This window comes from Sarcophilus harrisii, chromosome 1 (genome assembly GCF_902635505.1).
Source record: "Sarcophilus harrisii chromosome 1, mSarHar1.11, whole genome shotgun sequence".
NCBI lineage: Eukaryota > Metazoa > Chordata > Mammalia > Dasyuromorphia > Dasyuridae > Sarcophilus > Sarcophilus harrisii.
This window is the reverse complement of record NC_045426.1, coordinates 538,593,376-538,611,153: the sequence shown is the minus strand read 5'-3', so window position 1 is coordinate 538,611,153 and position 17,778 is coordinate 538,593,376.

The following is a 17,778-nucleotide window of genomic DNA, read 5'->3' as shown; positions in this document are numbered from 1 at the left end:
TATCACAGATCGTAAAATCCCAGGACAAAAAAGGCCATGAAGTTCGACCTATAGTTGGCCAAGCTTGTCCTTTAAAACATATCCTTTATCCCTGTCTGACCTCCATTTGGAAACTTCTAATGAAAGAGAAAGCTCTATTTTCTTGGGACATGCCCATTCTGTATTTGTTAATAAATTTGTTTTTACATTGAGCTGAAATCATTGGTATTAGTTCTGTTTCCTAAGTTAAGAAAATAAATCTAATGCAGTTAATAAATCCATAATAGTTTTCAAACTGGGAGACCCCTTTTATGATCCGAATGAGGGCTTTTCTTATGCAGATTTAACTGCATAACAGGCTTAACTCCTTTAAATTCTTCACATCCTTGTAATTTTAAGCATGTGGTACAATGGATATGATGCTAGGGCTGAAATTTGACTGTTCCTGAGTTCAAATCAGGATTCAGACAGTAACTGTAACCTAGGTGAGCTACTTAACCTTGTTTGTTTCAGTTCATCTGTAAAATGAACTGGAGAAGGAAATGGCAAACCATTCCAGTATCTTCATCAAGAAAGCCAAAAATGGAGTCATGAAAAGTCAAAAATGACTGAACAACTTAACAACATGCATGTATGTGTATTTGTGTAAGCGAGAACTCTGCATCATCTTAGGTAAAATACTGCTTCTTATTTTTGACTTGTTCTACTTAGCTCATTGTTTATCCTTCTCCAGTTAACTTTTAAACCCATTTGGTGATCTTCACATCCCACTGTGAATGTGAATTTGTTTGCTTGATCATTTTTAAGAAAAATGAAAAGATGCTTGAAAATGTAAAGTAGGAACATTGGTAAAAAACAAAAAGGGAAAGAACATTAGATTTCCCACATCCTACCCAACATTTATCAATCTGATAACAACATTTAGCCTATCTGAAAGATAAGAGGTGGTACTTCAAACTTGCCTTAATTTTCATTTCTCTAATCAATAGTGATTTTGGAGCATTTTCCCATATGCTATACTAGACTAGACTAGAGTAGAAATTAAAGTAGACTTTAATTTCATCTTCTGAATATTATCTTTTGATGTCTTTTGATCATTTATCAATTGAGGAATGACTTTATTTGTGTGCTAAATGTCGTTTCATATAGTTTGTTTTGCCTGGTAGACTCCCAAATATTTTATATTATCTACAGTTGTTTTAAATGGGTTTTCTCTTTCTATCTCTTGCTGCTGGACTTTGTGGTAACATATAGAAATGCTGATGACTTATGTGGGTTTATTTTATATTCTGCAATTTTGCTAAAGTTATTGTTTCTGGTAGTTTTTTTAGTTGATTCTCTAGGATTATCAAAGTATACCATCATATCATCTGCAAAGAATGATAATTCTGTTTCCTTGTTACCTACTCTAATTCCTTCAATTACTTTTTCTTGTCATTGCTAAAAGTAATATTTCCAATACAATATTGAATTGAGTGTTGTTAATGGGCAACCTTGTTTCACCCTAATCTTATTGGGAATACTTCCATTTTATCTCTGTTACATATAAGGCTTACTGATGGTTTTAGATAGATATTACTTATCATTTTAAGAAAAACTCCATTTATTGCAATGTTCTCTATTGTTTTAAATAGGAATGAGTGTTGTATTTTGTCAAATGCTCTTTCTGTATCAGTTGAGATAATCATGATTTGTTAGTTTGATTATTGATAAGGCCAATTATGCTAATTGTTTTCCTGTTATTGAACTAGCCCTACATTCCTCATATAAATTCTACTTAGTTATAGAGCTTTATGCTAATGACAAGTTGTTGTAATCTCTTTCTCTCTCTTTCTCTCTCTCTCTCTTTTTTTTTTTTTACATTGATAAAAGGGGTTTATTATTGGGATTGGGAAATAAGGTTAGAAATCCTGACATAGAGGCATAAAGTCTCATTAGGGAAATAGGTGAGGATAAAGAGAGGGTAACACTGGAAAATTATATTATCCAATGGGAAAAAGATTCCTTGGCATAACAAGCATGGGATAGCTGGCATTTCTAGAACCTCTGCCTGTAATCTCTTATATAATATTTTATTTAAAATTTTTGCATCAATAGTCATTCATTAAATTGCTCTGTAGTTTTCTTTCTGTATTTTCTCCCTTCCCAGTTTAAATATCAGCACCATCTCTGTGTCATAAAAGAAATTTGCCATGACTTCTTCTTTCACTACTTTTTGAATAGTTTGCATAATAATGGAAATTATTGTTCTTTAAATGTTTAGTAGAATTTACTTGCAAATATATCTGGCTCTGGAGATTTTTTTTTCCTTAGGGAGTTCACTAAAGGCTTGTTCAATTTCTTTTTTTAAAATGGGCCTATTTAATTTATTTGCTTTTCTGTTAATCTGGGTAATCTGTATTTTTGTAAATATTTATCAATTTCACTTAGAATATCAGATATATTGGCATATAATTGAGCAAAATTGGTCCTAATTATTGCTTTTATTTTCTCTTTATTTGTATTAAGTTCATTATTTTCATTTTTTGATACTGGTAATTTGATTTTCTTCTTTCTTTTTTTCTAATCAAATTAAGCAAAGGTTTATCTGTTTTGTTGGTTGTTTCATAAAACCAGCTCTTAGTTTTGTTTTATTATTATCTTAATAGTTTTCTTGTTTCAATTTTATTAATCTTTCCTTTGTTCAGAATTTTGAATTTGATATTTAATTGTGGGCATTTAATTTGCTCTTTATCTAACTTTTTTAGTTGCATGCCCAATTAATTGATCTTCTTGTTCTCTATTTTATGCATGTAAACATCTAGTGATAGAAAATTTCTCCTAAGAATTGCTTTGTATGTTACATCATTATTGTCATTCTGTTGAATGAAATTATCAATTGTTTCTATAATTTGATGTTTGACTGACTCATTCTTTAGGATTTGATTATTTGGCTTCCATTTACATTTTGGTCTATTTTTCAATGGCCCTTTGTTACACCTAATTTTATTGCATCATTATCTGAAAAGAATATACTATTTCTGTCTTTTTGCATTTGATTGTGAGGTTTTTTTAACTGCAATACATGGTCAATTTTTGGAGTCTCTTTCAGAAGGTGTTTGATGAATTCTTTCAATGCCTATTTTACCTTCTGATTCTATTAAATTTGGGCAGTTCACTTTGAGGATTTCCTGAAAAATAGTGTTTAGATTCTTTTTTTCATCATGGTTTTCAGGGAGCCCAATAATCCTTAGATTATCTCTCCTAGATTTATTTTCCAGGTCTATTGTTTTTCCAAGTAAATATTTAACATTTTTTCCCTATTTTTTCATTTTTTGGGTTTTGGTTGACTAATTCTTGATGTCTCAATGAATTCAATGAATTATTCATTTCCATTTGTTCAGTTCAGATTTTTAATGAGTCATTTTCTTCATAAACTTTTTTTTTTTTTTACTTCCTTTTGTATATGTCCAATTGAGATTTTAAATGAGTTGTTTTGCTCTATGGATTTTTTTCCCATTTCACTAATTTGTTTTAATGTTATTTTCTTTTTCCAATTCACAAATCCTACTTTCCTGGGAATTCTCACAAATTCTGTTTCTCTGGGAGTTCTTTATCTTTTCCAATTCATATTTCAGGAAGTTGTTTTCTTTTTCCACTTTATCAAATCTTCCTTTTAATGGATTATATGCCTTTTCCATACTCTCTTGCAGAGCTTCTCTTTCCTTTTCCTATTTTTTTTCTAGCTCTTTTTATTTTTATTTTTTTATTTTTTTATTTTTTTTTTTTTAAGTAAGGAAAGGCATTTATGACCAAACAAGAAATAAGGAGAATCATAAGAAGTAAAATGAATAATTTTACTTACATGAATTAAAAAAGTTTTGTACAAGTAAAATTAATGTAGCCAAATTTAGAAGGAAAACAGAAAACTCCGGGGAAATTTACAGCACATTTTTCTAATAAAGCTTCATTTTTTTTTTTTTTTTTAAATTTTTTTTATTTAATAGCCTTTTATTTACAGGATATATACATAGGTAACTTTACAGCATTAACAATTGCCAAACCTCTTGTTCCAATTTTCACCTCTTACCTCCCCACCCCTCCCTAAATGTCAGGATGACCAGTAGATATTAAAATATATTAAAATATAACTTAGATACACAATAAGTATACATGACCAAAACATTATTTTGCTGTACAAAAAGAATCAGACTCTGAATTATTGTACAATTAGCTTGTGAAGGAAATCAAAAATGCAGGTGTGCATAACTATAGGGATTGAGGAATTCAATGTAATGGTTTTAGTCATCTCCCAAAGTTCTTTTCTGGGTATAGCTAGTTCAGTTCATTACTGCTCCATTAGAAATGATTTGGTTGATCTCGTTGCTGAGGATGGCCTGATCCATCAGAACTGGTCATCATCTAGTATTGTTGTAGAGGTATATAATGATCTCCTGGTCCTGCTCATTTCACTCAGCATCAGTTCGTGTAAGTCTCTCCAGGCCTTTCTGAAATCATCCCGTTGGTCATTTCTTACAGAACAGTAATATTCCATAATTTTCATATACCACAATTTATTCAGCCATTCTCCAACTGATGGACATCCATTCAGTTTCAGTTTCTAGCCACTACAAAAGGGCTGCCACAAACATTCGTGCACATACAGGTCCCTTTCCTTCTTTATAATCTCTTTGGGATATAATCCCAGTAGTAACACTGCTGGATCAAAGGTATCACAGTTTGATAACTTTTGAGCATAGATCCAAACTACTCTCCAAAATGGTTGGATTCGTTCACAACTCCACCAACAATGAATCAATGTCCCAGTTTTTCCCACATCCCTCAACAATCATCATTATTTTTTCCTGTCATCTTATAATCTGACAGGTGTGTGTAGTATCTTAGAGTTGTATTAATTTGCATTTCTCTGATTAATAATGACTTGGAGCATCTTTTCATATGACTAGAAATAGTTTCAATTTCTTCATCTGAGAATTGTCTGTTCATATCCTTTGACCATTTTTCAATTGGAGAATGGCTTGATTTTTTATAAATTAGAGTTAATTCTCTATATATTTTGAAATGAGGGCCTTTATCAGAACCTTTGACTGTAAAAATATTTTCCCAGTTTATTGCTTCCCTTCTAATCTTGTCCGCACTAGTTTTGTTTGTACAAAAACTTTTCAGTTTGGTATAATCGAAATTTTCTATTTTGTGATCAGTAATGATCTTTAGTTCTGCTTTGGTCATAAAGACCTTCCCCTTCCACAGGTCTGAGAGGTAAACTATCCTATGTTCCTCTAATTTATTAATAATTTCATTCTTTATGCCTAGGTCATGAACCCATTTTGACCTTATCTTGGTGTACGGTGTTAAGTATGGATCAATGCCTAGTTTCTGCCATATTAGTTTCCAATTTTCCCAGCAATTTTATCAAACAGTAAGTTCTTATCCCAAAAGCTGGGATCTTTGGGTTTGATCAAAGACTAGGTTGCTATATTTGTTGACTGTTTTATCCTTGAACCTAATCTATTCCACTGATCAACTAATCTATTCCTTAGCCAATACCAAATAGTTTTGGTAACTGCTGCTCTATAATATAATTTTAGATCTGGTACAGCTAAGCTCACCATCATTTGATTTTTTTCATTAATTCCTTGAAATTCTTGACCTTTTGTTTTCCATATGAACTTTGTTGTTATTTTTTCTAGGTCATTAAAATAGTTTTTGGGAGTCTGATTGGTATAGCGCTAAATAAATAGATTAGTTTAGGTAATATTGTCATCTTAATTATATTTGCTCGCCCTATCCAAGAGCATTTAATATTTTTCCAATTGGTTAGATCAGACTTAATTTGTGTGAAAAGTGGTCTGTAATTTTGCTCATAAAGTTTCTGAATTTCCCTTGGCAGATAGATTCCAAATATTTTATATTATCAGTAGTTACTTTAAATGGAATTTCTCTTTGTAACTCTGACTGTTGGATTTTGTTAGTGATATATAAGAATGCTGATGACTTATGTGGGTTTATTTTATAACCAAGCAACTTTGCTAAAGTTGTGGATTATTTCTAATAACTTTTAGCAGAATCTCTAGGGTTCTCTAAGTATACCATCATGTCATCGGCAAAGAGTGATAATTTGGCTTCCTCATTTGCCTATTCTTATTCCTTTAATCTCTTTCTCAGCTCTTATTGCTATAGCTAGCGTTTCTAATACAATATTAAATATAACGGTGATGTGGGCAGCCTTAGTTTACTCAGATCTTATTGGGAATGGTTGCAGTTTGTCTCCATTACATATGATGCTTACTGATGGTTTTAAATAGATGCTGCTGATTATTTTAAGGAAAAGTCCATTTATTCCTATACTCTCAAGTGTTTTTAATAGGAATGGATGTTGGATTTTATCAAATGCTTTTCTGCATCTATTGAGATGATCATATGGTTTTTGTTAATTTGGTTATACATGTGCCAATTATATTGATAGTTTTTCCTAATATTGAACCAGCCCTGCATTTCCTGGTATAAATCCTACTTGATCATAGTGTATTATATTGGAGATGATTTTCTGTAGTCTTTTGCTAATATCTTATTTAAGATTTTAGCATCAATATTCATTAGGAGATTGGTCCTGTAATTTTCTTTCTCTGTTTTCAGCCTACCTGGTTTAGGTATCAGTACCATGTCTGTGTCATAGAAGGAAATTTGGTAGGACTCTTCATTCCCTATTTTATCAAATAATTTATATGATGCATTAGGCCAATTGTTCTTTAAATGTTTGGTAAAATTACATATAATATCCATCTGGTCCTAGGGATTTTTCTTAGGGAGTTGTTTAATTGCCTGTTCATTTCTTTTTCTGAAATGGGACTATTCAAGCAATTTACTTCTTCCTCTATTAGTCTGGGAAGTCTGTATTTTTGAGGTAGTCATCCATTTCACTTAGGTTATCAAATTTATTGGCATAAAGTTGGAGCAAAATAATTCTTATTATTTCTCTAATTTCCTCTTCATTGGTGGAAAGTTCTCCTTTTCATTTTTAAGACTACTAATTTCATTTTCCTCCTCCTTTCTAATCAGATTTACCAAAGGCTTATCTATTTTATTGGCTTTTCATAGAACCAACTCTTAGTTTTATTAATTAGTTCAATAGTTTTTTACTTTCAATATTTTTAATTTCTCCTTTTAATTTTAGAATTTCCAATTTAGTATTTGATTGGGGGTTTTAATTTGGTCTTTTAGTTTTTTAGTTGCAATCCAATTCATTAATCTTTTCTTTCTCTGTTTTATTCAAGTGAAGCCTCTAAGGATATAAAATTCCCTCTTATTACCGCTTTGGCTGCATCCCACAAATTTTGGTATGATGTCTCATCATTATCATTATCTTGAGTGAAATTATTAATTGTATCTATAATTTGCTGCTTCACCCAATCATTTTTTAAGATGAGATTGTTTAGTTTCCAATTACTTTTTGGTCTATTTCCCCTAACTTTTTGTTGAATGTAGTGTTTTATTGCATCATGATCTGAAAAGAAGCATTTACTATTTCTGCTTTCTTGCATTTAATTTTGAGGGTCTTTATGTCCTAATATATGGTCAATTTTTGAATAGGTTCCATGAACTGCTGAGAAGAAAGTATATTCCCTTCTATCTCCATTCAATTTTCTCCAAAGATCAATATACCTAAATTTTCTAATATTCTATTTACTTCTTTAATTTCTTTCTTTATTTGTTTTCTGGTTTGATTTGTCTAATTCTGAGAGTGCAAGGTTGAGATCTCCTACTATTACAGTTTTGTTTGTCTATTTCTTCTTGCAACTCTTAACTTCTCCTTTAGGAAGTTGGTGCCATACCACTTGGTGCATATATGTTTAATATTGATATTGCTTCGTTGTTTATGCTACCCTTTAGCAGGATGTAGTTACCTTCCTTATCTCTTTTAATTAGATCAATTTTACTTTTGCTTGATCTGAGATAAGGATGGCTACCTGCTTTTTTGACTTCACCTGAAGCATAATAGATTTTGCTCAGCCTTTTACTTTTTACTCTATATGCATCCCCCTGCTTTAGATGTGTTTCTTGTAAACAACATATTGTAGGGTTCTGACTTTTGATCCAGTCTGCTATCTGCCTCCTCTTTATGGGGAGTTCATCCCATTTACATTTACAGGTTAGAATTACTAAATCTGTATTTCCTACCATCCCTAATAACCCCAGATTGTGCTTTACTTATTCTTCCTCCCCAACCCTCTTTCCCCTTTTAAACTTATGTACCCCTCTTGTATCACGATACTTATCCTCTTTATAATCCCTCCCTCCCCCTTTGAGTCTTTCTCCCTTCCTTCCCTTATTACTCTTTTTCTTTTCCCTTTCCTCTCCCCGTTTTTAATGAGGCGAGAGAGAATTTTCTCTAAAACAAATGTCAATTATTTTTCTTTGAGCCTAACTCTGATGAGGTAAGATTCACACAATGTTCCTCCCCCTCTCTAAATTCCCTCAGATATGATAAGTTTCCTTAGCCTCTTTGTGGGATGTGGTTTCCCTCTTTTATCCCTCCTTCCCACCTTATTCTGCCATCATCCCTTTTCCATATCTACTTCCCTTTTTATGTTATATCAGTACAATCAAATTATACATGTATTCTTTTTGTATATCCACAACAGAAATACAATTCTCAAGAGTTATTTTTACCTTTTCTGCATCTCTTGAGTTCTATTCTTGGAGATCAAATTTTTGTTTAGTTCTGGTTTTCTTCAGAAACAAATGGAATTCATTTGTTTCATTAAATGTCCATCTTCTTCCCTGGAAGAAAATGCTCAGCTTAGCTGGGTAGTTTATTCTTGGCTGCATCTCAAGTTCTTGTGCCTTTCAGAATATCATATTCCAGGCCCTTCTTTCCTTTAATGTAGGCAGCCAGATCTTGGGTGATCCTTATTGTGGCACCTCGGTATTTAAATGGTTTTTTGGCTGCTTGTAAAATTTTTTCCTTAATCTTATAGTTCTGAAATTTTGCCACAATATTCTAGGGGTTTTTATTTTAGGGTTTCTTTCAGAAGGTGTTCGATGAATTCTTTCAATGCCTATTTTACCTTCTGATTCTATTACATCTAGGCAGTTCTCTTTGATGATTTCTTGTAAAATAGTATCTAGGCTCTTTTTTCATCATAGTTTTCAGAAAGTCCAATAATCCTCAGATTATCTCTCCTAGATCTATTTTCCAAGTCTGTCGTTTTGTGAGTAGATAATTCGTGGTTTTTCAGTTTGTAATTTTTTGTTTTGCTTGACTGATTCTTGCTGTCTCAATGAATCATTAGTTTCAATTTGTTCAGTTCTAATTTTTAAAGAATTATTTTCTTCAATAGCTTTTTTACTTCTTTCTGTATATGTCCAATTGAGTTTTTGAATGTATTGTTTTGGTCTGTGAATTTTCTTCCATTTCACTAATTTTTTTTTAGTGAATTATTTTCTTTTTCAATTCACAGATCCTACTTTCTTGCGTGTTCTTTGTCTTTTCCAATTCACTGGATCCTACTTTCTTTGAGTTCTTTGTCTTTCCAATTCACAAATCCTACTTTCTAGTGAATTCTTTATTTTTCAATTCACAATTCTTACTTTCCTGAGATTTTTTACTTTTTCCAATTCGTATTTCAGGAAGTTGTTGCTCTCTTGTAAGGCTTCTCTTTCCTTTCCCCATTTATCTTCTAACTCTCTTTTGAGACTTTTAATGGTCTCTCTCTGAGAGACATTATGTAAAGGAGGACAGTCTGATGCATTTTTGCTGTTTGAGGTCTCTTCAGGTTTGCTGACCTGCTCTTTTTCTGCATAGAAGCTGTCGATTGTTCTTTTCATCTTTTATTCATGTTTGAAAGCCTTTAGGGGTAGGGTCTCCTAGGCAAGGGGTTACCAGCTTTCTCTGCAGAGCAGGGAAAGATGTAAACCGATTTCTGGCTCCGAGGTATGGGAGTGCTCTGGGTGAGAGTTTTCCCTTCCCCAACAGGAAGTGGATTCAGCACTGGCCGAGCTATCAAACTGCTTAGTAGGGCTGAGTGGATTATCGATTGCCCTCGGCTATAGACTAAGTGGTGAAAGTGTCACCGCCCCAGGCCAGAGCCTCTTTTGGGACTGTGAGTATTAGCAGCTGACTTCAGAACGCAGACTGCCACAAACTCTGCCCAGCGTCTCTGCCTGATGCAAATCGGCCCTGGAAAAGCTCTATGGCCCCAAGCCGAGCTCCCACTGCACAGATTGAGAGCTAACCGGGCTGCGTCCTCCTGCCGTGCAGGATCCACAACTGCCCCAAGGAGAAGCCCTCTACTGCGAGGTTGGGGCTGCGGGCTTGTGCTGAGATCTGTGCCTTCACCCTCGGTTTGAGACTCTCCTCGGAACCTAATTTCTCTCCCGTCTGCGCCGATCTCCCCCTGGCCCGGAACCAACCTTTTTGGTGAGACTGCAGATTTTCTTCGGCCGGTGAGTTGTTCTACTTCTTATCTTTACGAATTGTAGCAGTCAAGACTATTTTTGAGGCTCGATATAATATTGATAAAGAGGGTAAGAGAAGAGCTTAGAAAGTGGCGTGTGACTTCTCCGCCATCTTGGCTCCGCCCCCTCTAGCTCTTTTTAAAGATCTTTTAGACTTTCTTCAAGGAGAGCTTTGTGTAATGGGGAGCAGGCTATATCCCCCTTTGGGATTTGGCTGGAGACTATTTGCTGTTAGTTTCCTCAGGGTGGGAAATTTGCCTTTTCTGTATAGAAGCTAACTATAGTTAGAGCTTGCTTTGCTTTTTTACTCATTTTTTAAAAGCCTTTGAGGTCTGCCTTCAGGGCAGGGAGGTTTTCAGCTTCCTCTACAGAACAGGGACAGATGGACAGTAGCTGTCCTGCCAATGGGCTGCGAAGAGCAGCTGAGCTGTGGAAGTGTGACTGCCCTGGGCAGAGCTCTGCCCAGTGCCATTGCCCTGGGAAGAGCCCAGCTCTGCAGAAGTGTGACTGCCCTGGGCAGAGCTCTGTGTTGCAGAAGTGTGACTTCCCTGAGAAGAGTCCCACCCAGTGGAATGAGGCTGCACATCTGTGCTGTAGTCCATGCTGAGTCACTCCCAATGCTAGGCAGATGTGGCCAGGTCCTGTGAAACTGGCGTTTTGGGGTACATTCTTCCTTTGGTGTTTGTGTAACTTCTCTGCTGATCTACTGCTTTGCAACCAAAGCAGAGCATCCAACCTGTGGTAGAGTTCTCCCTGCAAATTCTCCACTCAAGGAGACTGCCCCTGCCCCTGGTCTGCTCAGCGTGTGCTAGCCTCCATGTTCTTCCTCCCTGCCTGTACTGGCCTCCTCCTGCCCAATCAACACAGACCTTTTCTGGTGATCTTCCAAGTTATCATCTGTTGGTAATTTGTTGTACTTCCAATATTTGTGGATTCTATCAGTCAAGCACTATTTTAGAGGCTGAATTTGGTAATCATCAGTGAGGGCAGAATGAAGCATGTGTCCTCTCTGCTATCTTGGTTCTGCCCTTTCCCCCCCCCCCCCAATTATTTTTTAAAATATTAAGGACCATGGCTAAGTGAAGGGACAGGTCAATTCTCTGAGAGACTCCACAGCTGTGAATCATAAACTTGAAGGCGTTACAAAGCAGGCTTCCCAGATGTTCCTTGTGGATTGGAATGAAATAAACTGGAGACAGAGGGAAGAGGTGAGACGTAAGGGAGAGAATGCAACTGCCTCTCAGTCTCCTTGTATTATCATCATCCTCTCACATGAAGAGATCCATTATACAGGTCTGAGTTAGATCTCCAGCATCACTGGCAAGATGGCTTGCATCTTGCATTTGCTGTCTTCTGCATTTGTGTTCTGGTCTTCCCTATCTCTATAATATCTCCCTATAGTCAGAGCTCTTTTCTCTTTTTTGCTCATTTTGAAAAGTTGAGGTATCCTCTTAGGGTACAGGGAAGATTGTCCTGAGCTTTCTCTGCAGGGTGACAGGGAATTCTAACTGATTATACTGGGATTGGTGCTGCAGGCTTCCTCACTGGGCTAAGGGATCAGACCAAGTGCTCTGCCTATGAAGCTAGAGTTCAGAGACTCACAATTTCCTATCTGTAATTACATTGAAGGTCTCATGGCTAGTCTGGTGATCTGGCCTTTTAAATCAGGACATAGTAATCAGTGCTGCTGTATTTTGGCTAATAACTTCCCTCTAGATTACCTGTGTTAGGCCTTGTGGCACTGGATATCTTCATGCTGTGCCCATGCTGGGACATGTTTCCCTTTCTGCCCAATTGCGACAGATCTTTCTTGAAGTCCTTCCAAAATATCTTAAGATGGAAAATTATAATACTCCAAATATTTGTGGATTCTGTCACTACAAAATTCATCCAGAGATTTGATCTAGTGTTGATTTTGAGAGAAGCCATAAAAAGCTCAGGAATTGTCTTGTCTATTCTCCATCATCTTGGCTCTGCTCTGTTTCTCCCCATAATTTTTTATTTTTTTTTTACCTTGATTTGAAGTTGAAGACCACAAACATATGTTGATAATGAGAAGATAATAATATTGAACAAAAATTAGTCAGATCCACTTAATTCTTATTTTCCTTTTGATTTCTCTGCCAAGAAATGTGTCATTTACATTTGACATTACCAGAAATGGATAACAAAAACCTGTTATCCATGATAAGTAAGGAAATATTATGATAGTACTGAGCCGCCCTTGATGTATTTGTTACATGGCCCAGATAACCTACAACTTTGGATTCTGAAATTATGGGCATATATAATTACTGAGTCACCATCAACGATATATGAAAAATGAGAGAAAAACAGAGATTGTCCTAAGAATTAAGAAAGAAAAAAATCTGGAGTTTCAAAAAAAGAGAAGAGAATAAAGTCTGAAAACTAGAGTCTATTGAGAATGGCTTTGATTATGACAAAATTTAGAATTGGATCATTGAGGCAATTGACCAACAACTACAAGGGAAACAAAGACTATGATGACTTAAGATGGTTTTTTAAAAAATGCTATGCTACATCAATCTTGTGTCTTTTAAAAAACAATATTATGAAACTAGTAAATGAGGAGAATATTGTACAGTAGTTTACCTGAACAAATTCTGGTGTATAGTTGTGATAGAATACTACTGTGTCATAAGAAATGATGAGCTCAATGATTTTAGAAAGAGATGAAAAGACTTTAATGAAATGAAGAGTGAAGTAAGTAGAACCAAGAAAACATTATATACAATGACAGGAATATTGTTTTAAGAATGATTTTGAGTGACTAAGTCATTTTGACAATTATAAATGCCCCAAGAAAGATGGAGCTTCTAGGAAGAGGGAATTTATAAATTCATTGTATTCGACTCTTGACAGAACTTGTCTGGAATAACATATTCAGTTCTTAGTACCACCATTTAAAAAGAATTAATAAGCTGGAAAGGTCCAGAAGTGAAGATAGAGAAGGATCTAAAAATATTGAGCATTAACATTGGTTGAAAGAACTGGGCAAGTTCAGACCAAAGAATAGAAGACTCAGTGGATAGACTAAATCAATTTTTCCCTAATGTGCAGAAACCAGAGCAATAAGTTGAAGGATCCAAAAAAGAAATGTAGGCTTCTTACTAGAAAAATCCCCAATGATTTGAGCCATTCAGAATTATAATGGGTTATATGGAATTGTGGTGGGTTCTTCCTATTTGGAGGTTTTCAAGCAGAGACTGAATGACCACTTCTCAGGCATGTTTAAGCATAGATTTATTTTTTTCTATGAGTTGTATTAAAAGAATGCTGAAGTCTATTCTTCCTCTCAAATTCTGATTCTGTAATATAATGTTAGGATTTCTCTGTACAGATATCTGTATGCATTGACCTATTCTAAGCACTAACTTTCCTTTGGTTTTAAAAATGTAGCCATGCTATAACAACAAGAGATTTTTGTTATTGTTGTTGTTATTTGATTGTAAACATAGGAAGCATATTAACAGCTTTTTAAAGGTTTTTTGCTTTTTCAGTTTTTCACAATTGAGACAAACTTGAAAGCATAGAGCATTTTAATTTGCTTCTTTAAACTTCTCTATTTGATTCTGGTAAGCTTTGCTACATTAGTCTAGGTAAGGTTATTTTCCTTAATGGTGAACATTTTTTTTTTGGTCAGAAATTAATCTCCAAGTGAAAAGATTAAAGGGAAAACCCTTGATATTAAAAGGTTTGCTTTTGAACACATCAGAATGTACCTGTGCAGTACACACACACACACACACACACACACAAGCAAAAAACAAAACAAAACAAAAACAAAAACAAATCTGTACTGCATTTATTGATTTGAGAAGAAGACAGATGTGATAAATTAACACATTGGTGATGTCTCTTGAAATCTAGAATAACCATTGTTTTCTCTGTAAATCTTGGCAGTCTATTTCAAAGTTAAATTATGATTTACATGCAATTTATAATTTACATGCTCAATAGATGAAGGGATCATATTACTTAATACTGATAAGAGAGCGACATGTATGAATCCACAATTTTGGCTACAAAGTAGAATTCATTTTCTCCTTAAGAATTTTTATTTTAATTATGGTAGGATGCCAGAATTTTTAAAAAATTGCCTGCTGAACCCACATCAAAATTAGTCTAAATCCTTGTCATTGAGTGAGATGGAAAATGACTATAAATCTTCCCCCTTCTTGAAGTTCCTCAAACTTTCTTCAACTGTGTTTTGTCAAGATTATACCCTTGTTTTTTTTGGTGATGGTGAGTAGATAGCTGTTACTGTTTGTTATATGTTTAGAGAAAGATTCTGTTGTAATCTTATAAAGGGGAAGGATTCAATTGAACCAGGATTAGAGTATGTGAGTCATGACTCATCAACTTGAACAAATCTGGAGGGTAGAGCAGACAACTAGATCAAGCTACTTTATCTGTTATTCTCTGGCACCAAGATGCATACATCTGCAATTCCAGTTCTTTCAATCAATCAGTATCCAGGGAAGTTAAATACTCATAATGGTGAACAAACCTCAGAGATTATTTCTTGGTTGAATCTTAAATCAGGAGATGTGAACTTGTCTTTTTAATGTTTTTTAAAATTGTATTTCAACATAATTTTCTTCCTTTTATTTAATTCATTTAAGTACAATGTTCTTGCAAGTAATTTGTAACTTGGACCAAAGGAGTCCATGAAAAATACCTTATCTAAAGCAATAGTAATTAAAGCAGGAATTCATTTTATCACATCTCCTTACAGGGATTATTCCCTTTCTCACTGAAAACATTCAGTGATGGGGAATGTGCTATTTAAAGACAATTCATTCTAGTTTTGGAGGGTTGTAATTCTTAAAGCATTTTCTCTTATATACAGTTGAAATCACCCTCTCCACAATTCTCATTCCATGATCTGTTGGCTGGTGTCAGGCAAAGCAATTTTGATCTCTTTCACATGATAACCCATCAAATATTTGAAGACAGCCAACATAGCCCTGGCTAAGTATTCTGAAGGCTAAATAGTCCTAGTTCTTTCCAACAGTCCTCATTTGACATTATTTTAAATCCCTTGGAAGCATTCTTCTGGATAAGCTTTATCTTGTTAATGCCTTTCTTGAAATGTGATGTCCAGAAATGAACATGTCATTCCTGAGATAGTTTGACCAGGTCACAATCAATTCTTTAATTCTAGAAACTATATATTTCAATGAATACATCCTAAGAACATAAAATAGGAATAAATTGTTTTGAAAATTTTCTGTTTCTTTACTAATGACATATTGGGCAGCATCTTACCAAAATTAAATAAAGGTTATGCATCTTGATTTTCTCTCCTTTATCATTGGTAAATAATTTAAAAGAACTATTACTATCTAAATTAAATAAGGGCATTTATATTAAATTTTAGATATTTAAAATAAGGGAAGTTAAGAGGAATAATTGGTATAGATAAGAAAATTATTGACTTGTATTTGGAAAGTAATTTATAAAGATGTGCATATTTCATAGCTCCACCAGTGAAATTTTGCATGATTTTTAAAAATAAAAACAGTATAGATATTTCAATGTGTTTGATAGGGAACTGTGGTTTTGATTTAAATATATAATTGTTCAATAAGCATGGCTTCTTGAAATAAGGAATTACTGGAGAAATATTTTGAACTGCTCTTATAAAAAAATGACAATGGATGTTAGCTTTGAAAGAACAATCTAATTAGAAAGAGACGAAGATAGATTGATATAGGTATATCCATATATCTATAGACTATCCATAGATAAATAGACAGTCTAATTAATGTAAAAACTAGATTATGCTTATTCTGGTCACCATGATTTAATGTAAAACACAAGAAAAACTTTGGCCTTTTCAGTAAACTTGAAAGTCTTCTTGCAACAGTGGATCATTTTCAACTTTCGATACAATACTTTGACAAATTCAAAAAATTCAGAATTGCAACGGCCTTCAGGAATGATCTAGTTCAACTATTCTTACTTATATATGAAAACAAAATCCATGCTAAACATAATGAAAAGGAGTTTACTTAGTATCTTTTTGGAAACATAAAATGAGGGAGAATTTACAAACTCCCACTTCTGAAAAATTCTCATTGCTAGAAAGTCCATTTATCCAATCTAAACTTGCCTCCTTTACACTTTTACCTATTGTCTTCTAGTCTAGTTGGCTCTCTGGGTCCAAATCAAACATATCTGATTTTTTTTTTTTTTTTTTTTACATGGTAATCCTTCAGAGAGGTGAAGACAGTTATCATATTAACCTCTCATACCCATTTTTTTTTTTTTACAGTTATTTCTTCTTCAGACTAAACATGACTAGTCTATTCAACTAATTCACATAGCTACTAGAGGCCCTTCATCATTGAATTCCTACTCTGGATATTTTTCAATATTATTTTAAAACTATGGTACACTGAATACAATGTTTCAGATGTAGTCTGGCCCAAGCAAGTTAGAAATAGAGTATAATCAGCGTATTTATGAAAACTATGCATCTTTTATTGCAATGTAAAACTTAATTTAATCCTACTTGGCTTCTCCCTTTTCTTTATAGTAGCAATTAAAGTTATATGTGGGAAAGAGGATTTATATGCAAAAGAAACTAACAATAGTACACAAAAAATGAAAGCCTGAATAGAAGTTATTGTATTACTGTCATCAATTCCCCAAAATAGGGTTTACTTTTTCTTCTTGGTGATAATATGGAGTGTAATAATAACTAATGAAGTCTTATTTTATAAGAAGTTTATGTCATGTTTTTCGGATTGCTTGAAATAACCACAGAATAATGATACTATTTAAGCAACTACTGTTCAATATTTCAGTGGAGCCATGATCCAATAAATATCAGGATAGTCTTTCCAGCACCACAGATTATAATCCATGCATGACCTCTCAGATAATGACTCTTCTCCATTTTCCCCCACAAATTGTCTGTGTAGGATCTACCCAATGCACCAAAAACTTCCAAGTATTTTTTTAATTTATTTTTTTTCCAAGTATTTTTAATTGTTGTATTAATGAAAAACTTTGGCTGTAATTTTATTGTCATATTATAAATATATAATTAGTTCATCTCTAATTATATATCTTCTGGATAACATAAGGTCTTTCTTGAGTAGAAGTCATTATTTTTAAAATATATTTTAACCTTTTTAAGTCAAACTTTAACTTATTCAATAATTCTTTTGGTTCCAACATTTTTGATTCTTCATATATTATTGATCCCATGATTATTATCAGTCATGATTATCACTGAACTTATAGTAAGAAAAATTTGTGTCTAAGAGTGAAACGTGGTATATGTATGCTATCTATCCTATTCTTATT